We start from the raw sequence: 25,650 nt of genomic DNA on the forward strand, positions 1-25,650 counted from the left end.
TATATAATCAATTGGGTCTTAAAGTAAAGACTCTAAGGCTATGTGCGCACACTGTGTTTTTCGCGGCGTTTTTGCGCGTTTTTCAAGTGTATTTTTGTTCAGATAAATGCATGACTTTGCTTCACCAGCAAAGTCTATGAGTTTTCCTTTTTGCTGTCTGCACACAGCGTTTTTTTTAGTTGCGTTTTTGTGGTGCCCACAAAAACGCAGCATGTCAATTATTCCTGCGTTTTTCACTGCGTTTTTCACCTAATGAGTTCAATGAGATGTTCAAAAACGCAATGAAAAAAGCAAATTGCAAATATAGCTGTGTTTCTATGACTAAAAACGCAGCTATAAATGCAAGGGGGGGTAGTACAGTGACGTTTACAGGAAGAGGATTCCTTCTGTTGGTAGACACAGAAGAATCCTCCCGGTACCGCCACTGCTGCTTCCACCTGCCGTCCGGCGCCATGTCCGGACGGGAGGTGGAAGCAGCTGCACAATCAAAAGTGAACAGTAAAAAAAAAAAAAAAAATCTCATACTCACCTGTCTGCAGACGCCCGGTATATGTCCGCTCCCAGCTCCTCTTCCCAGTACCAACACCTCTGCTCCGGCTGTGTGCAGACTCCCGGGACACGTCCTATCGCTGCAGGACCTGCCGCTGATCAGCTGATGCGATCACCTGACCGCATAAGCTGATCGTATAAGTCTCGCGGTGAGGCTGGCTTTTTACCGCCCGGCCGGTTTAAATTATCAGCTGATGCCGTCAGGTGACCGCATCACTGATCACCGGCAGCTCCTGCAGCAATCAGACGGGAGTCTGCACAGACGTGTATAGTTTTGTTTCTCTACTGATGCATGAGCTGATTGTATAAACACTGTTTATACAATCAGCTGATGTGTCATGTGATGCACATCCTTGAACCTGAAACATCATCTGATCACTTTGCCTTCCAGCAAACCGATCAGATGATATTGGATCTGGATTGGATGGCGTGGGACCCTTGACCTAGGATTACTGCAGTGCAGGGGGGGGGGGTTCTTTATTTCAATAAAGATGGAGTCACTAATTGTGTTGTAAAAAAAATTGTTTAAAAGAACAGAGAGTCCTCAGTGGTTGATACCTTTTAATGGCTAACTGAAAAGATGGTAATAATTGCAAGCTTTCGAGACTACTCAGGTCTCTTCATCAGGCATGGTATAACACAAAATCTGAAGAGTCACGTATTTATACACAACAGGACTTAGAATAGTGCAGTAAAAAAAAAAAAAAAAAAAAAAAAAAAAAAAAAAAAAAAAGAACAAGTTATATGAAACAGAACTATCTCTATGGCAGGGGGACAAGCTGTTCTAGCCATAAATACTGCTGCAGTTCAGTGTGAAAGTTTTATTGTCCTTTGATAAGGGTCTGGTCCAGGCTGTGACACGCTCGGATGGTCAGAGGAGCACATCTTTTAACTGATGTAAAAAGACATGAATCCATGAGACACATTCATTCCTTCTCTGAATGTGTCAAAGGTCATCATAAGTTTGTACTCCCATAGTCTCCTGTCTCTCTGGGACTTGAAGTTTCCTTTCAATACCAGCAATTTCATGTCCATGATGCTGTGGTCTGGGTTACAAAAATGTTTGGCCACAGGTAGATCCATCCTTTTTTCTCTAATTGTGTGGCGGTGAGAATTCATCCTTGTCCTGAGCTGTTGTCCTGTCTCCCCTACATACAGACCCCCAGTTGGACATTTGGTACATATAATTAAGTACACCACATTGGTTGTGGTGCAGCTGAACGTACCTGGGATCTTGTAGTCCTGATGTGATCTGGGAATCTTTATCTTGTCCGTTGTCAATATTAATGGACAGGTCTTGCATTTTTTCTGGTTGCAGGGAAATGTTCCTGTTGGTGTTGGAGAGGACAGGGAGCTTCTGACAATGATGCTTCTTAGATTTGGGGGCTGTCTAAAACACAGAAGTGGGGGGTCTGGAAAAAACCAAAGAAGAGAACAACCGGGTCCCTCTTGTAGTCACCTACAATCCACATCTGGAGGTGTTTAGAGGAGCTGCACGGAAACTACAACCATTACTGCAAAAAGATGCCCGGTTAAAATCTATTTTTCCAGACCCCCCACTTCTGTGTTTTAGACAGCCCCCAAATCTAAGAAGCATCATTGTCAGAAGCTCCCTGTCCTCTCCAACACCAACAGGAACATTTCCCTGCAACCAGAAAAAATGCAAGACCTGTCCATTAATATTGACAACGGACAAGATAAAGATTCCCAGATCACATCAGGACTACAAGATCCCAGGTACGTTCAGCTGCACCACAACCAATGTGGTGTACTTAATTATATGTACCAAATGTCCAACTGGGGGTCTGTATGTAGGGGAGACAGGACAACAGCTCAGGACAAGGATGAATTCTCACCGCCACACAATTAGAGAAAAAAGGATGGATCTACCTGTGGCCAAACATTTTTGTAACCCAGACCACAGCATCATGGACATGAAATTGCTGGTATTGAAAGGAAACTTCAAGTCCCAGAGAGACAGGAGACTATGGGAGTACAAACTTATGATGACCTTTGACACATTCAGAGAAGGAATGAATGTGTCTCATGGATTCATGTCTTTTTACATCAGTTAAAAGATGTGCTCCTCTGACCATCCGAGCGTGTCACAGCCTGGACCAGACCCTTATCAAAGGACAATAAAACTTTCACACTGAACTGCAGCAGTATTTATGGCTAGAACAGCTTGTCCCCCTGCCATAGAGATAGTTCTGTTTCATATAACTTGTTCTTTTTTTTTTTTTTTTTTTTTTTTTTTTTTTTTTTACTGCACTATTCTAAGTCCTGTTGTGTATAAATACGTGACTCTTCAGATTTTGTGTTATACCATGCCTGATGAAGAGACCTGAGTAGTCTCGAAAGCTTGCAATTATTACCATCTTTTCAGTTAGCCATTAAAAGGTATCAACCACTGAGGACTCTCTGTTCTTTTAAACAATTTTTTTATCTCTACTGGCTAACACGGTACAAAGATATATTTTACTTGTATCAAAATGGAGGATACCAGAATGTACCGCATCTTTATGGAACTAAAGACACTTCTGAAGAAACGCGCACAACTGGACAGCGACATATTTTTCTTATCCAAATGCAAAAAGGAGAATCTGATCCCCAAAGGACTCTGGATTACAAACCCAATTCTACATACCTACAATACCCATTATGCACAAAACCTTTGTCACAGGACTTCTGAGAGACTAAGGAATCACCTTTTGCATGTCTTCTACAGCATCAAGAGTAAAATCCAGAGGGAATTTGAAACACAAAGGAAGACACTTCCAGAAAGCACAGAACAAGAAGTACAACAATACTACTACAGACTACGAACCCTTCTGATCCACAACAAGGAAAAGAAGCTACACAGACTGCGCCTCAATTCAGGACTTAATACAAACAGGTGGAGAACAAAGCCAAAACCTGACAACTTGGAAACCAAGTCCATTCAAGGCACAAAAGCATCTAACTGTGTTATCAATCTCTCGGATTACAAACCAAACAAAATGGAAGTTGCTGTGCTTTCTAGAGGACTCTCATTTTGTCCGACTAAAGCTCTAGACAAAATTGAACTCTGCAGCGACATGGAAGATTACTTCAGGAGACTACGTCTGAGGGAATATTTTAGCGATGCAGATGTTTCAGAATCCTCCCAGACTGAAGGAAGACGGATCTTGACAACCAGGAAAAGATCAGATTGGACACCTCCACCAGGACGCAACCCTCATCTGGATAACTATATAGACACTTTCAGACATTTGGTAAAATCCACTTTCCTAGACACACACAGGAGGCAACCATCCAACATCAGTGCCCAGGAGAGAAGGGCCATAAAATCTTTGAAAACCAACAAAGAAATCATCATTAAACCTGCAGACAAGGGGGGTGCAATAGTCATGATGAACAAATCAGACTACATGAAGGAAGCACACAGACAACTGATGGACACACGCTACTATAAGAAATTGGAGTCTGACCCTACACAGGACTATTACAAGGAACTTAACAAGTTGGCCTCTTGTCTGCCTGACATATCCATAAGAACTGATGAACTGATACCGGTGAGTCCAAGAATAGGCACATTCTACATGCTTCCCAAAATTCACAAATCTGGAAACCCAGGAAGACCCATCATTTCATGTGTGGGCACCCTCACTGAACAAGTCTCTGGATGGGTAGAGGGTATCCTTAAACCCTTGGTAAGGGATACAACCAGCTACATCCAGGACACTACTGACCTATTGAAAAAACTATCAGCAATAGGTCCTCTTCCAGAGGGAACCATCCTTGCCACCATGGATGTGGAATCCTTGTACTCGAATATTCCACACCAGGATGGATTAAATGCTTGCAAAATTTTCCTGGAAAATACAGGAACTGATGCCAATTCTGTGGTGAAGCTTACAAAATTTATCCTCACCCATAACTACTTTGAATTTGACAATGACATATATCTACAGGAGACTGGGACTGCAATGGGAAGCAAAATGGCACCACAATATGCAAATCTTTTCATGGCCAAGCTTGAGAGTGACTTTTTATCCTCTTGTCCTATCAGGCCTCTGGCCTACTACCGTTACATTGATGATATTTTAATCATCTGGACAGAGTCTGAGGAGCAGCTGAAGACCTTCCATGAACAATTTAATCAGTTTCATCCCACCATCAACCTAACACTCAACTACTCCTGCACGGAAATCAACTTCTTGGACACCATCATTAAACTACGGAACAATGAAATACAGACATCCCTGTACAAGAAGCCAATTGACCGTCCAACATACCTGAAATGGGACAGTTTTCATCCAAAACACATAAAAAACTCTATTGTATACAGCCAGGCTATCAGGTACAATCGGATATGTTCCAACAGTACAGATAGAGACAATCACCTTGAGGGCCTCAGAAAAACTTTTTTGAATCAAGGCTACCACCCAAGAACAATTGAAAACCAGATTATAAGAGCCACCAGAATATCAAGAAACCATCTTCTACATTATAAAACCAAAGAAGAGAACAACCGGGTCCCTCTTGTAGTCACCTACAATCCACATCTGGAGGTGTTTAGAGGAGCTGCACGGAAACTACAACCATTACTGCAAAAAGATGCCCGGTTAAAATCTATTTTTCCAGACCCCCCACTTCTGTGTTTTAGACAGCCCCCAAATCTAAGAAGCATCATTGTCAGAAGCTCCCTGTCCTCTCCAACACCAACAGGAACATTTCCCTGCAACCAGAAAAAATGCAAGACCTGTCCATTAATATTGACAACGGACAAGATAAAGATTCCCAGATCACATCAGGACTACAAGATCCCAGGTACGTTCAGCTGCACCACAACCAATGTGGTGTACTTAATTATATGTACCAAATGTCCAACTGGGGGTCTGTATGTAGGGGAGACAGGACAACAGCTCAGGACAAGGATGAATTCTCACCGCCACACAATTAGAGAAAAAAGGATGGATCTACCTGTGGCCAAACATTTTTGTAACCCAGACCACAGCATCATGGACATGAAATTGCTGGTATTGAAAGGAAACTTCAAGTCCCAGAGAGACAGGAGACTATGGGAGTACAAACTTATGATGACCTTTGACACATTCAGAGAAGGAATGAATGTGTCTCATGGATTCATGTCTTTTTACATCAGTTAAAAGATGTGCTCCTCTGACCATCCGAGCGTGTCACAGCCTGGACCAGACCCTTATCAAAGGACAATAAAACTTTCACACTGAACTGCAGCAGTATTTATGGCTAGAACAGCTTGTCCCCCTGCCATAGAGATAGTTCTGTTTCATATAACTTGTTCTTTTTTTTTTTTTTTTTTTTTTTTTTTTTTTTTTTTTACTGCACTATTCTAAGTCCTGTTGTGTATAAATACGTGACTCTTCAGATTTTGTGTTATACCATGCCTGATGAAGAGACCTGAGTAGTCTCGAAAGCTTGCAATTATTACCATCTTTTCAGTTAGCCATTAAAAGGTATCAACCACTGAGGACTCTCTGTTCTTTTAAACAATTTTTTTATCTCTACTGGCTAACACGGTACAAAGATATATTTTACTTGTATCATAATTGTGTTGTGTCTTATTTCTAATAAAAATATTTTTCTCTGTGTATTTTTTTCTGTTTACTAGAAATTCATTGTGGCCATGTCTAATATTGGCATGACACCATGAATTTCGGGCTTAGGGTAAGCTGATAATATACAGCTAGCCCTAACCCCATTATTACCCAGCAAGCCACCTGACATCAGGGCAGCTGGAAGAGTTGGATACAGCACCAGAAGATGGCGCTACTATGAAAGCGCATTTTCTGGGGTGGCTGCGGCCTGCAATTCGCAGCAGGGGTGCCCAGAAATCATGGTCACCCTGCACTGTGGATTCCAATCCCCAGCTGCCTAGTTGTACCCGGCTGGACACAAAAATTAGGCCTGAGCCTTGTAGTTCTGCACTCCCTGCCTCTCTCTCCAGCATACAGTCCTGGATGGAGCATGCTGAGCCTTGTAGTTCTGCAGCTGCTGTCTGCTCTCCTGCATACACTAGTGGATGGAGTATGCTGAGCCTTGTAGTTCTGCTCCCCTGCCTCTCCCTCCAGCATACAATCCTGAATGGAGCATGCTGAGCCTTGTAGTTTTGCAACTGTCTGCTCTCTTGCATACACTAGTGGAGAATGAAGAACATATTGAAGAAGGAAATGACATCAGACCTTTTTTTTTTTTTTCCAACAATCTTTAATGGCATTATTCACTGATAATAAAATGCATAAAAAAGTAGTGAGCAAAACCACAGCAAAAGGCAGCCAAAAATGCACAAAAATTCAACAAAAATGCATGCGCTTTTTTGGACGCTGCATCTGTGTGCGTTTTTTGTGGGGAAAAACATGCAGCAAAAAAAAAAACAGTGTGTGAACTTACCCTAATTAAATGTATTGCTGCCTCTTTTTCAATGGGCAAGAAGTAATTGAACACTTATCTCAAAAGCTCTTTAATGAACTGAATGGCCTATTTTCTCATTAAGGCATTATCAATTAAGCAAGTAAAAGATCTGGAGATGATTCCAGGTGTAGCATTTGCATTTGGAAGCTGTTGCTCTGAGGCAATGGCATGTAGTCAAAGGTGCTCTCAATGGAAGAGAAACAGACTATCATCAGGCTATGTGCGCACGTGTGCGCTCTGCACCGCACCTAAAAGGTGCGCTTCAGAGCGCAGCTGAAAAGCTCCGTTCTGAAGCGCATGGTGCCGGCAGAGAATGTGCGCTCTGCATGCTGCCTCTCCCTATAGACAGCATGCAAACCGCACGGAAGAAGTGACATGTCACTTCTTAGAACAGAGCGATTCGGGCAGCAGCCGAATCGCTGCGTTCTAATATGCCACGTGTGCATGGCTCCTGCACAATCTCCATAGACTGTGCAGGGGACGCAGGACGCATGCAGTTACGCTGCGCTGCAGATCGCAGCGTAATTGCATGTAATACGCACACGTGCGCACATAGCCTTAAGCTGAAAAAAAAGAAGACACCCAACAAAAACAAAGCAGAAATGTTAAGAGTGACCAAATCTACAGTTTTGTACATTCTGTAAAAAATAAATGTAAACTGGTGATCTTTGGAACTCAAAAAGGCCTGGACATCCATAGAAAAGAACAGTGGTATGTAAACATAAAATCCTTTACATGGTGAAGAAAAATACCTTTACAACATCCAGCCAAGTGAAGAACACTCCAGGAAGTAGCTGTTTGAGTACCTAATTCTACCATAAAGAGAAAATGTCATCATAGAAAATATGGCTGGTTCACCACAAGGTACAAACCAATAATCAAAAAAATAGACCAGATTAGACTTTTCCAAAAAATAACACCTAAAGAAGGCAGCCCAGTTGTGGAAAAGCATTCTTAGGACAGAAGAAACTAAGATCAACCTATCATACGGTGTCAGGCTCAAAATTTGCTGAGCATCAGGACTACTTCTGACTCTGTTCACACACCAGAGTCAGACACTCCACACGATACTGCTTTTGAGTTGCACAGACCAACTCGGGCATCGACCAGCTGTACTCCTGTTGGTAATTGTGCTTGCAGGAGTTAATTTCTGCTAGCCTCTGGATTATTGCTTGAGTCATATGTTGCAGGAGACCTATCACGGTCACCTCCACCTTTTCTAAGATGGTGGAGTCTGGACTTCCATGCTGATGATAGCCTATGCGATCCCAATGTCACGCACGGAGTAGGATAAGTCCATGTAGGCAGCATGACAGTTGCACTCAGACCTGTGGTTGTCTGGCGCACTACAGAAAATACCACAACCAAAAGAGGGAACACCGGGGACACTATAACAACAGTGGGCCCTGGCACTAAGGAGGGGTAAGATGGGACACCTCCTGCACTCACCTGCAGCTGTGCCCTGTATTCCTAGCCAGCCCTTTACAGGTTTCGCACCTGTTATCAAGTAGAATACCTGAAACTCTAGAAAAACCCTGCAGTAACCCTGGCTAGTGAGCTGGAAGTGAGTATCACTAGTGCCACCGGTGTACTAATACAACACAAGGGAAAAGGTAGACAAACAGGGGGAAAATGATATGACACAAACTTCATGGCTGCAGCCAGACTCCAACACTCCAACACAGCAGACGGATCGGCTCAGGTCAGAACTCCAGCAGCTCTTTTCACCAAGGTAGCCAGAGTAGAATGGATTCTATCAACAGCAATGGATGCTGGGAATGGCCACTATTTAAAGGCGAGGGGCATGGTAACTAAGCAGCTGCACCTGACATGGACTGGTGAAAAGGTGCTGGAAACAAAACTGACATTAACTCTTCATACACCAAAGGAAAGAAATACATTTAATATTAAGAGTCTCCCAACAGAACGAGACTCAGTCCCTGAACCTGTCAAAAGTCTTTATATGCAGAGAGACCACTGTGACAGTACCCCCACTGTTCACAAAGGGGTCTCAGGAGCCTTAAGACCAGATATAATCCATAAATTACCTGTCGATTCAATAGTCCAACCCACCAATGTTCAAATCTAATGTGAACTGAACTCGAAGGATACTAGTAACGCACAGAGGGGAGGATGATAATGATAATGGTAATGGAAATACATCTCCAGAGCAATGACCTGTGAATAACATTATGTGTAGGGGTATGTGGCTTCTTGATGGATGTTACATTTTGGGGTAAAGATGGACAAACCCCTATGAAATGACCTTTATGACCACAGTAAAACTATGCCCCTATCCCATGGTGAACCACAAGTGGCCTAGTATGAGGGGAAGCACCCCCCAACTGCATGTGTTTGTCCAGATGCACCTGTGGGATCTATTCTCGAGGAAAATCTATGGGTCACAGTTGGTCTCTCCCTAATGTTTCTGGGTGTCTCCAGCCTAATGGCCAAATGGCTAATGATGTCCGCTACATGATAGGGGCCAAAGAATCTTGAGCCCAAAGCCCCAGGTGCACCCCTCCACTTGGTGTTATTAGTGGACACCCACACATAGTCATGCATGTGTACTTTCGGAATAGGTAACCTCCTAGAAGGACTGACAACAGATGATCCACCACTTGGCTTCCCAACCTTAAATTCAGGAATCACAATCTTACCCCTCCAACTACCTCTCCAGGGGGACATCGAGGCGTGGAATGGTGGGATGGTGAACACTGCTTCCGTTCAATAGTCAACAGACACTTCAGCTGGAATAATTGCTATTAAAGAGGTAATATACATGCTCTGGTCGCCTCCCTCTAGACAGCCAGAAGAATTTGTTTGTTTTTAGAACATGGTATGAGTGTACACTCAGGAATAACGTCTGCCCCCTCTCCGATCACCTCTCCAGAGCGAACACCGAGGTGTACTGGTTACCTGAGGAGTGGGAAGGTAGTCATTGCTACCCTCCGATAGTGAATCAGACACTTCAGCAGGAAAAACAGATCTTGAGGAGGAAATGTATATGCTCTGGTCGCCTCCCTCCAAACAACTAGGGATATGTGGCTTCTTGATGGATGTTACATTTTGGGGTAAAGATGGACAAACCCCTATGAAATTACCTATGAAACCCCTATGAAATTACCTTAATTTACCTTAAGTAAAACCATGCACCCATCTCATGGTGAACTGCAAATGGCCTAGTATGAGGGGAAGCACCCCCCAACTGCATGGGTTTGTTCAGATGCACCTGTGGAACCTTTTCCTGAGGAAGAACTATGTGGAATGGGTCACAGTTGGTCTCTCGATAAGGCGTCTATCCACCCTAATAGCAAGGACTATCATGGCCTCCAATGACTGAGAAGCAGCATACTGTGCCAAAGAAACCCTAGAAAAACCCTGCAGTAACCCTGGCTAATGAGCTGGAAAGTGAGTATAACTAGTCTCACCATTGTACTAATACAACACAAGGGAAAGGTAGACACATGGGGGGAAAAGGATACAACACAAATTCCATGGCTGCAGCCAAACTCCAAGGCAGCAGACAGATGGGCTCAGGTCAGAACCCCATCAGCTCCTTTCAACAAGGTAGCCAGAGTAGAATGAATTCTATCAACAGCAATAGATACTGAGAATGGCCACTATTTAAAAGTGAGGGGCGTGGAAACTAAGCAGTTACACCTGCCATGGACTGCTGGAAAGCTGCTGGCAACAAAACTGACATTAACCCTTCATACACCAAAGGAAAAACACATTTAATACTAAGAGTCTCCCAAAAGAATGAGACTCAGGCCCTGAACATGTCACAAGTCTCTATATGCTTTGATATTTTATTGCTGGTGAACATCTATGTGCGGTTTAGTGTGTTGTGGAAATACTCTTGTTGTCTGATTATTTCCTCCCTTCCTTTAGTTTCCTCCTGATCACATATTGTCTATACCTTTGTGAGTGATTGCTGTGAGTTTGAGTTTTTTTGCTTTCCCCCTTCTGTTTATTTGTGTAGGATTAATCACTCCTGACCCTGTCCTCTCCTGGGTGGAGGGGGGGGGGCACTGGACCAGGGTTATTCAGGAACTAGGGTAAGGTTGATGGCCCAAACATAGTCACCTTCTGGTGTATCTTTGGGATCAGAGTCAGTGAGGGTTCCCATGGCCTGAGAGAGACAGTTGATGTTACCCTGTTCCCAGTGATCCCGTCACAGCCCGTGACAACAAGAATCATGAATTAAATAATTGAATAGTTGAATATTAAAAAGTTGAATAGTTGAATCTGCCTCTAGGTCCTCCCTCTCCTTATAGCTCCTCCCTCTATTTCTAGCACCTCCCTCTGCCTCTAGCTCCACCCTTTGCTTTTAACTCCTCCATCTTCAATAACCACATATTTTACCTCAGGATTTAGAATTTTCATAATAATTGATCAATTCTCGCAGAGAAAGAAGCAGATTTCTCTGATAATATATGGTACAATGTTGCTTATTTTCATGTGTACTATTGATTTATGAAATAAAAATGAAAACGGCGGCCACCCTTTAAATCTTTGGAGTGTACCATACATGTTTTTATGCTTGTAATTTGCTGTCCTACTGCAGGTATTGGTGGACAATTGCAATTGGTCATCTTATTTGTTCTTTACATATAATTTAGGAACCTTTTTTTAAGTGATGAAAATTGCTCGATCTTGAAAAACGTGATAATTTGCCATGCAAAAAAGATTAATATATATATATAAAAAAATGTTAGATTAGCAGATGAAAAAAAGAAGAAAATATTAAAAAAGATAATTCTCATTGTCCTAATAGAGAGGTATACTGAAAGGGATACCACACCGGCTTTTCTGAACAAAACAGGAGAATCAGTGTTACTTATCCTTTGTTGACAAAGACAGGACAAGACCACTGAGCCTAGTGACTGGCTGCAGCAGTGATATGCTGTAGGTATGATATTCACTTATCCAGCCATGCCAATAAAAAACCGGGGCAGCGGTGAAGAGGAAAAATCCATTTAATGCGGCAGAAATAATTATTTTCTGCCATAAAAATTTTGCAAGTGGATATTTTTACTAACTATACTTCTTTACAGGCTCCAATCAACAATATATCAGGTGAAAACAAACTGATTTTTAGTTTAACTGTATCTGATATGCAGCTATGATCTTGCTGAAAAGTTGTATAATCCAAGCCATTTATTATTGGAGCGTTACAGCCAGTATGAATCTTTTAAGGAAACAATTTCCTCCACTGAAGTTGCATGAATTTTCATGTTCACATAGTGTTTAATGCATGAGTTCATGTTCCAGCACATCCCATTGACTGGTATCTGTGAGAAGCACAGAGGACTCCAGCTGAGATGTGTAAGTAGTGTGTTAAGATAACTTTTCTCACAGTCCAATGTGTTTCTTTAATACAGGAGTTAAATAGATCTAACCTTATCTTTTCAGCATTTTAGCTGAGTAAATTGTGGTCTGGGGTTAACCAGCGCTATGTGATTCTGCTCCTCATCGTGACTCTGAAAATTGACAAAGGAATAGCCGTGAACAGTAATATAAAAAATGATGGGTTATGTGCTCTATACGGCTCAGAAATATGGTCATCTATAAATTCATAACATTTTGCAGCTGCAAGACTATAGGTATGTTGTATGGAAACTGATTATTAGAGGAAGGTTGTATGGAAACTGATTATTAGAGGAAGGTTGTATGGAAACTGATTATTAGAGGAAGGTTGTATGGAAACTGATTATTAGAGGAAGGTTGTATGGAAACTGATTATTAGAGGAAGGTTGTATGGACACTGATTATTAGAGGAAGGTTGTATGGAAACTGATTATTAGAGGAAGGTTGTATGGAAACTGATTATTAGAGGAAGGTTGTATGGAAACTGATTATTAGAGGAAGGTTGTATGGAAACTGATTATTAGAGGAAGGTTGTATGGAAACTGATTATTAGAGGAAGGCTGTATGGACACTGATTATTAGAGGAAGGTTGTATGGAAACTGATTATTAGTGGAAGGTTGTATGGAAACTGATTATTAGAGGAAGGTTGTATGGAAACTGATTATTAGAGGAAGGTTGTATGGACACTGATTATTAGAGGAAGGTTGTATGGAAACTGATTATTAGAGGAAGGTTGTATGGACACTGATTATTAGAGGTAGGTTGTATGGAAACTGATTATTAGAGGAAGGTTGTATGGAAACTGATTATTAGAGGAAGGTTGTATGGAAACTGATTATTAGAGGTAGGTTGTATGGAAACTGATTATTAGAGGAAGGTTGTATGGAAACTGTTTATTAGAGGAAGGTTGTATGGACACTGATTATTAGAGGAAGGTTGTATGGACACTGATTATTAGAGGAAGGTTGAATGGAAACTGATTATTAGAGATAGATTGTATGGAAACTGATTATTAGAGGTACAGTAGATTGTATGGAAACTGATTATTAGGGGTAGACTATAAGGAAAGTGATTATCAGAGGTAGATTGTAAGGAAACTGATTATTAGATCTTAGAGGAAGGTTGTATGGAAACTGACTATTAGAGGAAGGTTGTATGGAACTGATTATTAGAAGTAGGTTGTATGGAAACTGATTATTAGAGGAAGGTTGTATGGAATCTCATTATTAGAGGTAGATTGTGTGGAAACTGATTATTATAGGAAGGTTGTATGGAAACTGATTATTAGAGGTTGGTTGTATGGAAACTGATTATTAGAAGTAGGTTGTATGGAAACTTACTATTAGAGGAATATTGTATGGACACTGATTATTAGAGGTAGGTTGTATGGAAACTGATTATTAGAGGTAGGTTTTATGGAAACTGATTATTAGAGGAAGGTTGTATGGAATCTGATTATTAGAGGTAGATTGTGTGGAAACTGATTATTAGAGGAAGGTTGTATGAAAACTGATTACACTGGTCAACACCAAAATTGCATTTGGTTTGTAATATTCCAAATCATATGTATTTTTGCCTCCAGATTCCAAATATACCGTTAGAAATGGTGTATCACGTTAGATATTTTAGATATTGCGGATATTGCATATTTTTGCAATGTATTTTGTAATACTTGCTTTGTCACCGCAATCTCTCTTTTGTTTTTTTGTTTGAAATGATTGAATCACCGACTAAGCATATGATAGTATTCATTTTGGTGTAATATCCAGTATAAAAAGGTATAAACAGTCACCAGAGGGCAGGCGTCCTATATGATTGATATTGCACAATGTGATTTAGTGGGCTTTCATGGTATTGCTCAATGAAATAGGATTGCGCAATGATATATAAAGCTTGGGAATGAGTAAAATGTCTGAACGGTATATAAATGTGCAATCATAGAGTTCTGGTATATTTCTTAGCATTGGAGAGACCCTTTTAAAATTCTTGTCTTATTTAATTACAGCGAAATAGCAAAATGGCAAGTGTTCAATGTCGTTGTTGTTGCGTAAACCATCCTGATAACATCTGCTTTGTGTGTGGAAAGTTTACAATAAAAACAAACCAAAAAAAATTGTGAAATATTAAGATCATGAATGGCAGATTTGCTGTGATTTAAAAGTTGTTGCTCTGCTTAGGTTTACAGGGTGGGTTTACTAAATTCTGCTGCTTTTCATGTCTGTGGGACAGCTGAGATAAGAAAAACCACTACACAGTCAATGAATGGCCTGTGAGGAAATTGTACATTCCTGGAAAAGAAAATGTCAGATATATCCCACTGGTTGATCCAAGCAACAAAATTCTGCCGCCTCTACATATAAAGCTGAGGTTGATCAAGAACTTTGTAAAAGCTCTTGATACAGAGGATCAGGCTTTCAATAATTTGGTTGCTATGTTTCCAAAATTGAGTGCAGCTAAGTTAAAGGACCTCATTGGACCTCAAATCATGAAATTGCTAAAAGATGAAATGTTTGAGTCAAAACTCACGAAGCATGAGTCATCTGCTTGGTCCTCCTTCAAAGCAATTATTGATGGCTTCTTGGGTAACAATAAAGATGATGACTATGTTTCCATAGTCAATGAGTTATTTCAAAACTACAAAAAAAAAATGGGCTGTAGACTGTCATTGAAAATTAATTTTTTACATTCGCACCTTGACTTTTTTCCAGAAAACGTATGTTCTGTTAGTGACGAACAAGGTGAGCATTTTCACCATGACATTCTTACCATGGAGAAACGCTACCAAGGAAGCTGGAATCCTACTGCTGGATGTTGTGTAGAGAGACAAATGAGACTACATACAAAAGGAAAGCCTCATCAGTCCATTTTGCCCAAACAACATGACATTAGAATTTGGATTTTGATAGCAATTAAGCTGAAAGTGTATAATTTAAGTGCTATTGCTATTATTATGACTTTGAGCCATCATTATGACTTTATGACATTGATAGTGTAGCTTTTAAGTAGGCCTAATAGTTTCTTATCGTCTTTCTTAAAATGCTGTATATCTATTAAAATGTAACGTGATAGAAAGGATCCAAATTTTCCATTGAAATCAGCACCCCAAAAATTAGTTAAAACTACCCATTTTCAAACCAGATACAGAATTTTTGTTTTTCTTCATGATGACCAGTGTTATTGGAGGAAGATTGTATGGAAACTGATTATTAGAGGAAGGTTGTATGGAAACTGATTATTAGAGGAAGGTTGTATGGAAACTGATTATTAGAGGAAGGTTGTATGGAAACTGCTTATTAGAGACTAGAAGGTGGCCCGATTCTAACGCATCGGGTATTCTAGAATTTACGTATTGTGTAGTTAATGTATGATTTTTGTTATATATATAGATGTTGTTGTGCGTAGTTGCCAGTGTTTGTGTAGGGCGCTGTAAATGTTCTGGGTGTTGTCTGGGTTTGGGGGTGTGTGAGAGCGGTGTTGTTTGTGTGTTGCGTTGTGTGTTGCATTGTTTGTGGAGCGCTGTGTGTCTGTAGCGTTGTGTGTGTGTGGTGCTGAGTGTGTTGCGCGGTTTGTGTGGGTGTGGCTGTGGGGTGCGTGTGTGTGTTTTGGGGGGAGGTATGTTTTGTGCAATGTGTGTGTTGCGCGGTATGTGCATATATTTGTGTGTGCCGCGGTGTTTGTGTGTTGTGTGTGTGCAGCATTGTCTGTGTGTGTGTGGGTGTCTGTGTAGGGCGGTGTTTGTGGTTCCCAGTGTGTGTGTGGTGTGTTGTGCGGTGCGTGTGTGGAGGTGTGTGTGTGTTTTGGGGGGAGGTGTGCACTCCCCATCGTGGTCCACCCCCCATGCTGCACCCCCCATCGTGCTCATTTCCCCATGCTGCGCATCCCCCATCGTGCTCCATCCCCCATGCTGCGCACCCCCCATCATGCTCCATCCCCCATGCTGCGCACCCCCCATCGCGCTCCATCCCCCATGCTGCGCACCCCATCATGCTCCATCCCCCATGCTGCACACCCCCCATCGTGTTTCATCCCCCCATTCTGGGCACCCCCCATCGTGGTCCACCCCCCATGCTGCACCCCCCATCGTGCTCCATCCCCCATGCTGCACTCCCCATCGTGCTCCATCCCCCATGCTGCGCACCCCCATCATGCTCCATCCCGCATGCTGCGCACCCCCATCGTGTTTCATCCCCCCATTCTGGGCACCCCCCATCGTGCTCCATCCCCCATGCTGCACCCCCCATCGTGCTCCATCCCCCATACTGCGCACCCCCCATTGTGTTTCATCCCCCCATTCTGGGCACCCCCCATCGTGGTCCACCCCCCATGCTGTGCCCCCCATCGTGCTCCATCCCCCATGCTGCACTCCCCATCGTGCTCCATCCCTCATGCTGCGAACCCCTCAGAGAGGAGTATAATAGGAGGATTATAATATGAGGAGTATAATGGGAGGAGTAGTCCTGGGGAAAGAGGAGTATAATGGGAGGAGTTGCCCTGGGGGGAGGTGTACAGGTGCCCAACATGTGCGGGGGGCATGGCCGAGCGGGCATAGTGTGAGGGGGCGTGGCCTAGTGGACATAGTGTGAGGGGGCGTGGCCTAGTGGGCATAGTGTGAGGGGGCGTGGTCTAGCGGGCATCGTGTGCGGTAGCATGGCCTAGCGGGCATCGCGTTCGGGGGCGTGGCCTAGTGGGCATCGTGTGCGGGGGCGTGGCCTAGCGGGCATCACGTGCGGGGGGTGTGGCCTAGCAGGCATCACATGTGGGGGCGTGGCCTAGCGGGCATCGCGTGCGGGGTGTGTGGCCTAGCGGGCATCGCGTGCGGGGTGTGTGGCCTAGCAGGCATCACATGCGGGGGTGTGGCCTAGCAGGCATCGCGTGCAGGGGCGTGGCCTAGCGGGCATCGCATGTGGGGGCGTGGCCTAGTGGGCATCGCGTGCGGGGGATGTGGCCTAGCGGGCATCGCGTGCGGGGGCGGGCCTGGCCAAACGGTTAATCCATGCGGGGGCGGGGCCAGCGGGCATCACGTGCGGGGGCGTGGCCTAGCGGGCATCGCGTGCGGGGGCGGGCCTGGCCAAACGGTTAATCCATGCGGGGGGCGGGGCCGAGCAGCCAATCCGTGTGGAGGGGCGGGGCCAGGCCGAGCCCAGCGGCCAATCCGACGGTTGTCACTGTAAGGACACAATTTTGGAGCAAAACAGACAGACAGACAGAATAAGGCAATTATATATATAGATAGATTGTATGGAAACTGATTATTAGAGCAAGGTTGTATGGAAACAGACTATTAGAGGAAGGTTGTATGGAAACTGCTTATTAGAGATAGATTGTACGAAAATTGCTTATTAGAGAGTTTAAGCAAAGAGTCAATTGAAATAGGTGCATGATAAACTATAGCATTAGCAATATAAATGTAAATAATACATAATAATATTTGCACCAGGATGTAGGACAAAGTAAGGACAATCGCAAAATTGACCAGAAAGAAAGAGAAAAAAACGACCAAACGTCCAAAATATAACAATGAGGTATTTATTGTGCCAAAGGAGGAGGAAAAAAGGTGACAAAATGCGGCGGATAAATCAATAACCACCAGGGTATAATTTGTACAAAAAGGCTATTACATTTAGCAATAGTAAAGAGCTTACATGATTAACATACAATATTAGCCAACAAAGATAAATGTCAGGCCACTTCACCACAGATCATGGATGTAAAGAAAAAAGGAAGAAAAACAAAGACTGAAAATGCCCAAAGGGAGGGCTAGAATATAGTCAGAGAGTATAGTTGGATCATATACAACAATCTGCGGTGAGGGAGGGGATATCTGACTGTACCTTGCAATACAGGACCCACTGAAACGCCGTGCCGTTTTCTCTTTCTCTTTCTTTCTTATTAGAGAGTTTGTATGGAAACTGATTATTAGAGGAAGGTTGTATGGAAACTGATTATTAGAGGAAGGTTGTATGGAAACTGATTATTAGAGGAAGGTTGTATGGAAACTGATTATTAGAGGAAGGTTGTATGGAAACTGATTATTAGAGGAAGGTTGTATGGAAACTGATTATTAGAGGAAGGTTGTATGGAAACTGATTATTAGAGGAAGGTTGTATGGAAACTGATTATTAGAGGAAGGTTGTATGGAAACTGATTATTAGAGGAAGGTTGTATGGAAACTGATTATTAGAGGTAGGTTGTATGGAAACTGATTATTAGAGGTAGGTTGTATGGAAACTGATTATTAGAGGAAGGTTGTATGGAAACTGATTATTAGAGGAAGGTTGTATGGAAACTGATTATTAGAGGAAGGTTGTATGGAAACTGATTATTAGAGGAAGGTTGTATGGAAACTGATTATTAGAGGTAGGTTGTATGGAAACTGATTATTAGAGGTAGGTTGTATGGAAACTGATTATTAGTGGTTATGTTTCAGTGGTGGCAATAATATGCTGGCTAAGCTAGTACACAGAATCCAATGTGCCCCAGTTCCTAATCATGGTGCCCTACATAGTGTTTTTGCTTTTGTGTTTAATTCCTTATATCATAGCCCTAGCAGAAGTTGCCATTCACAGGCAAGTAAGCAGATAAGTCAAGCTGAGATATGGTCCAAGTGTGGCTGTACACAATTGACAGAAGTGAAGGTTAGGTGTTAAGCCTTTATTAGATGGGGCAAAAATTGCATGGAAAATCGCAAAATCGTTCAACACAGAGCAATATTCGTAGTATGTAATAGCTGCTAGTGATCATTCATAATATCAATAGATTCTGGCAAAGTCAGATATTTCAACTTGCTTAAAATTTAACGCTCTTCGGGATAACATTTCACCATGTAATAAATTGGGTACCATCTCATCAATGTAATGTGTAATACATCCTTTTATCAACAACTAGCGACTTTCCATCGACCACAACAGCGATCTTTTGAGCAAACATTTACTTCTGTAATAATCAACTTGTATGCCCAATAACGACTCAATTCTAATTGCTTGTCAATCCCTATCATGAATTAAAACACATTCCTGTCTAATAGTGCCTTTACTGACTTGACGTTCTGAAAGCGCAATTTAAAGGGCCGCAGTGGGGATTGCACTGTTGACCGCTGCCATCGGTGGCCCTGTGACGCAATCATGGGGTGCCAGTCTGTTGTCATGGTAGCACGTGGTCAGCTGATGACCCTGGACAGGGCCATGACTCACTTCCTGTTAGAGCCGACAAAGCGACGACACTCATAGGAGATGAGCGCTTCTGCTGAATCAGAGCGATGCTAAAATGCACAGGCTATCAGACTGTCCATTGTTAAAGTCACCTAGGGGGACTAGTAAAATAAATAAAAACTAAATATTAAAAAATATGAAAAAAAAAAAAACCCCTAAAAGTTCAAATCACCCCCCCTTTCACCCACTGAAAATAAAACGGTAAAAAAAATACACATATTTGGTATCACCGCATTTAGAAATGCCCGATCTATCAAAAATGTATTTGGTCATCGCAATATTTCTTTAAAATTTGATAACAGGTAATCAAAATAGCTTATCTACACAAAAATAGTATAATTAAAGATGCCAGCTTGAAATGCAAAAAATAAGCCATCACTGAGCCCTAGATCATGATAAATGAGAACACTATTGGTCTCGTAAAATGGCAACAAAAGCAGCATTCTTTTTTTGGACAAACTTCTGAATTTTTTTAACCACTTAAATGAAAAAAAAGTATATATGTTTGGTATCTACGAACTCGTACCGATGTGAGGCATCATACTGACATGTCACTTTTACCATTTAGTGAACTTGATAAATAAAGTAATCTAAAAACAATCGTGAAATTGCACTTTTTTTGCATTTTCACTGCACTTTTTTAATTTTTTTACCCCATTTTCCAGTACACCATATGGTAAAATAATGCTTTCATTCAAAAGTACAACTGGCAATAGTTGGGTACCACCCATCTAGCAATATTGACAGACATAAAAAAGTTAAGGCTCTTGAAAGAAAAGGAAAATAAAAAAAATGAGAAATGGAAGATTGCCCAGTGGTGAATGGGTTAAAAGGACATTTGGTTGAACCCATATAAATTGAAACACCTGAGAAATAGAACTATTTTTGTACAATAAAGTGCAAAAATAGAGTCCAGCAAAGATATATACAAAAAATAGTTCACTTTTGGCTCATACTGCCACCTTAAACGGACACTGCTGTAGATCCACAGGAGAAACTCTTATATACTAAGAACACTGCAAGGAGGAACAAGGAGCCCATACATCTGACAGATTTTATTAACACAGAATTACACAAACAGATGCGGCTTAAAACTGAAAAGAGGGGTACATACCCATGTTTTCCTATAAGAATTGCCTGGCAAATTTATACGGAGATTATGTAGTACATCCAACCCAAGGAAATAAAATGCCAGTGAAAGGTTTTTATACTGAGTATGTAATTTATGTTTCAAAGTTCCCTGTGTAGAAAACTATATGTGAGCCAAATGTCACATCCAAATAAAATCCAGCACTCTTGTCCTAGGCTCAAATTCCACCAAGGACAACTTCTACAAGGTGTTTGTACTGTATGTTCTCCCCATGTTGGAGTGGGTTTCCTCCGGGTACTGTGGTTTCCTCACACACGCTAAAAGTCATACTGGTAGGGAATTTAGATTGTGAACCCCAATGAGGACAGGATGGTGGTGGTCTTATCTGTAGAGCGATGTGGAATTAATCTAATATATAAAGTTGAATGTGTGTATGTGTGTGTGTGTGTGTGTGTGTGCATGTATGTGTGTATGTCCAGGATTGACATCTGCACCGTTGCAGCTACAGCCACAAACTTTTGCACACTCACACTTCTGGACCCCGAGAGCGTCATAGACTATATTTTGAGGGGAAAATTTAACCCTGCACTTTACAGTTATTCACCAAAAACCTGTCTCCATTAAAGTGAATGGAGCTGGGAGCCACAGTGCAGCCAGAACTTCTGAAGAATGCGCAGCCACGCCCTTAAATGAAATGTTGGCCTGTCACAATGCAGCCAGGGAAAGAGACAGACACAGACAGGGAAAGAGGCAGACAAAGACAGGGTAATAAACAGACATAGACAAAGTAAGAGACAGACACAAAGAGACAGACACAGACAAAGAGACAGACGGTGAAAGAGTGGGAAAGAGAGAGTCAGGTTAAGAGGCAGACACAAACAGGTAAAGAGACAGACAAAGAGACAGACACAGGGAAAGAGACAAAGAGATAGACAGGGAAACAGAAGGAAAGAGACAGACAGGGAAAGAGACAGACAGGGAAAGAGACAGACAGGGAAAGTGACAGTGATAGATAGACAGACAGGGAATGAGATAGATAGACAGACAGGGAAAGAGATTGAGACAGACGGAGAAAGAGACAGTCAAAGACAGACAGGGAAAGAGACAGACAGACAAAGAGATAGAGAGAGAGACAGAGAGATATATACAGAGGGGGAGACAGACATAATTACATTTATATCTATTTGTTTTGTGGTTTTTGTGTGTAGAATACATTTTTGTTAATACGTTCCATTTTGTTAACAACAGTTATTAACCCGGGAGAAGACGGGTAGTACAGCTAGTAGTGCTATATAAGTGAGTATAATAAAAAAAAAGAAATATTAAGTTGAGAGTGCCAACAATTTTGTACTGTCTATTTTTGGGGTTTTATGTGAAATTATGTTCAATTTCCTTTTTTTCTCATTTTTTAGTGTGTTGCTCCAATACACACAAAGGGAATATACATGTGTAAACTAAACATGTAATTGCAATAAATGTCTGGGAGAAATGCTTCATTTTCTGGAACAATTTCAAGGGTGCCAACACTTTTGACCTTAACTACACATCACCATACTATATACTATATAAACAGGTCCACACTATATATTCTATTATGCTTTATACATAATATAGGATATGCCACGACTGCTATAGGTATATCATATAGGATACACTGAGACTGCAATAGTGTATATAAATCAAATAGCATACACTGAGACGGCTGCATACATCACATAATAGACACTGAGACTGCTGTATATACATCCCATAGGATATACAGAGACTGCTGTATATATCAAAAGGAAGAAACCGACGCTGCCATGTATTTTTACATGGGATACACTAAAACGGCCGTACATACATAACATAGGATACACTGTTGTATACAAATCAGACATGATACACTAAGACAGGTGTATAAATATCACACAGGATACATTCAGTCTGTTGTAGAAACATCACATAAGAGACACTGAGACTGCTATGTATGTGTATATATATATATATATATATATATATATGTATATATATATATATATATACAGTGCCTACAAGTAGTATTCAACCCCCTGCAGATTTAGCAGGTTTGATAAGATGCAAATAAGTTAGAGCCTGCAAACTTCAAACAAGAGCAGGATTTATTAACAGATGCATAAATCTTACAAACCAACAAGTTATGTTGCTCTGTTAAATTTTAATAAATTTTCAACATAAAAGTGTGGGTCAATTATTATTCAACCCCTAGGTTTAATATTTTGTGGAATAACCCTTGTTTGCAATTACAGCTAATAATCGTCTTTTATAAGACCTGATCAGGCCGGCACAGGTCTCTGGATTTATCTTGGCCCACTCCTCTATGCAGATCTTCTCCAAGTTATCTAGGTTCTTTGGGTGTCTCATGTGGACTTTAATCTTGAGCTCCTTCCACAAGTTTTCAATTGGGTTAAGGTCAGGAGACTGACTAGGCCACTGCAACACCTTGATTTTTTCCCTCTTGAACCAGGCCTTGGTTTTCTTGGCTGTGTGCTTTGGGTCGTTGTCTTGTTGGAAGATGAAATGACGACCCATCTTAAGATCCTTGATGGGGAAGCGGAGGTTCTTGGCCAAAATCTCCAGGTAGGCCGTGCTATCCATCTTCCCATGGATGCGGACCAGATGGCCAGGCCCCTTGGCTGAGAAACAGCCCCACAGCATGATGCTGCCACCACCATGCTTGACTGTAGGCATGGTATTCTTGGGGTCGTATGCAGTGCCATCCAGTCTCCAAACGTCACGTGTGTGGTTGGCACCAAAGATCTCGATCTTGGTCTCATCAGACCAGAGAACCTTGAACCAGTCTGTCTCAGAGTCCTCCAAGTGATCATGAGCAAACTGTAGATGAGCCTTGACATGACGCTTTGAAAGTAAAGGTACCTTACGGGCTCGTCTGGAACGGTGACCATTGCGGTGCAGTACGTTACTTTTGGTATTGACTGAAACCAATGTCCCCACTGCCATGAGATCTTCCCGGAGCTCCTTCCTTGTTGTCCTTGGGTTAGCCTTGACTCTTCGGACAAGCCTGGCCTCGGCACGGGTGGAAACTTTCAAAGGCTGTCCAGACCGTGGAAGGCTAACAGTAGTTCCATAAGCCTTCCACTTCCGGATGATGCTCCCAACAGTGGAGACAGGTAGACTCAACTCCTTGGAAAGGGTTTTGTACCCCTTGCCAGCCTTGTGACCCTCCACGATCTTGTCTCTGATGGCCTTGGAATGCTCCTTTGCCTTTCCCATGTTGACCAAGTATGAGTGCTGTTCACAAGTTTGTGGAGGGTCTTAATTAGTCAGAAAAGGCTGGAAAAAGAGATAATTAATCCAAACATGTGAAGCTCATTGTTCTTTGTGCCTGAAATACTTCTTAATACTTTAGGGGAACCAAACAGAATTATTGTGATTTGAGGGGTTGAAAAATAAATGACCCTCTGAATAAACTTTTCACAATTTTAAAAAAAAAACTGAAAAAAGAAATATTCTTTTTTGCTGCAGTGCATTTCACACTTCCAGGCTGATCTACAGTCCAAATGTCATAATGCCAAGTTAATTCCGAATGTGTAAACCTGCTAAATCTGCAGGGGGTTGAATACTACTTGTAGGCACTGTATATAGATATATATATATATATATATATATATATATATATATATATATATATATATATATATTGCTAAGCATAAATAAGTACACCCTCCAAATTTGTCCAAAACCTTTTAGTTTTATTTCAGAATTAACATTTTCCATGGGAAAATATTCCCACAAATGTGGGCGATTAATTGCAAGCAATTTATTATTATTTTGTACACCCAGAAAAGTAATTTTCCTAACAAATTGATTCAAGACCAGTTACAAAAAGGAGTACACTCCAATGAAAGTCTTCGGAGCAAAGCTAAAGTTTAGACTACATAATTGCAAGTAACAAGAATTCACAGGAAAGTCAATTTCACTGCTATCATCAAGTTCAGAGGTTAGTACTGGATAGGCGTCTGTTAGACATTACTCATTACTAACCCAGCAAAAATATATTTTAAAAAGACACAAGCACAGAAAAAAATATTTTATTTTAAGAAATACTCCTTGACCAATTTATTTAAAAAAAACAAACAAAAAAATGAACATGCAACGTAATTCATTGAATGAGATCTAATCCAATAATGTAAACTTAAAATACATAAAAATAGAGAAGTTAAATAAATAAAAACAAGACACAGTTATAACTTTAGTAGCTCCCCCCAAAAATCCTGCAGGTAGCCATAGCGAATACCGTGTTTTTCCAAAAATAAGCCTTCCCCCAAAAATATGCCCTAGCAGGGATTTTCAGCATTTTTGGAGCAAGGCTTAAATATAAGCCCTCCCCTGAAAATAAGCCCTAGTCATGGATCAATAATGAAGTGTCCGTGCAGCTAAAAAAGTTAAAGATACTGCAGGACACATCATTATAGACAGCGGACACCCCACAATCTTACTCACCAGACACCGAGCAGAAGACCTTCAGTGATTGCACCCCCGCACACATCCAATCTCACACACAAACATCGGATCACACACACAATCAGATCGCACACACAATCAGATCGCACACACAATCAGATCGCACACACAACCAGATCACACACACACAATCAGATCGCACACACAATCAGATCGCACACACAAACATCGAATCACACACATCGGATTCCACACACATCGGATCACACATACTCACCATATCCAGCGACACCGATTTTTTCTCTCCGTTAGAATCCTGAGAGGCTGTGCAGTGGGGCACAAGGATCTGCCTCAATGCTTGCTTACAGGACCTGCGGACATGTGACTTCCTCCCATCATTTTCTGTGGCCGGAAGTATTCTTTAACGCTGGATGTGATGAATGAGTGTGTGTGTGTGTGTGTGAGTGTGTGTGTGTGTGTGAGAGATCTGCTGTGTGGGAGTTTCTCAGCGATCTGCTGTGTGGGAGTGTGTCAGCCAAAAGCAGGGAAGGACG

This window comes from Anomaloglossus baeobatrachus, chromosome 5 (assembly GCF_048569485.1).
Source record: "Anomaloglossus baeobatrachus isolate aAnoBae1 chromosome 5, aAnoBae1.hap1, whole genome shotgun sequence".
In the NCBI taxonomy this organism is placed as follows: domain Eukaryota; kingdom Metazoa; phylum Chordata; class Amphibia; order Anura; family Aromobatidae; genus Anomaloglossus; species Anomaloglossus baeobatrachus.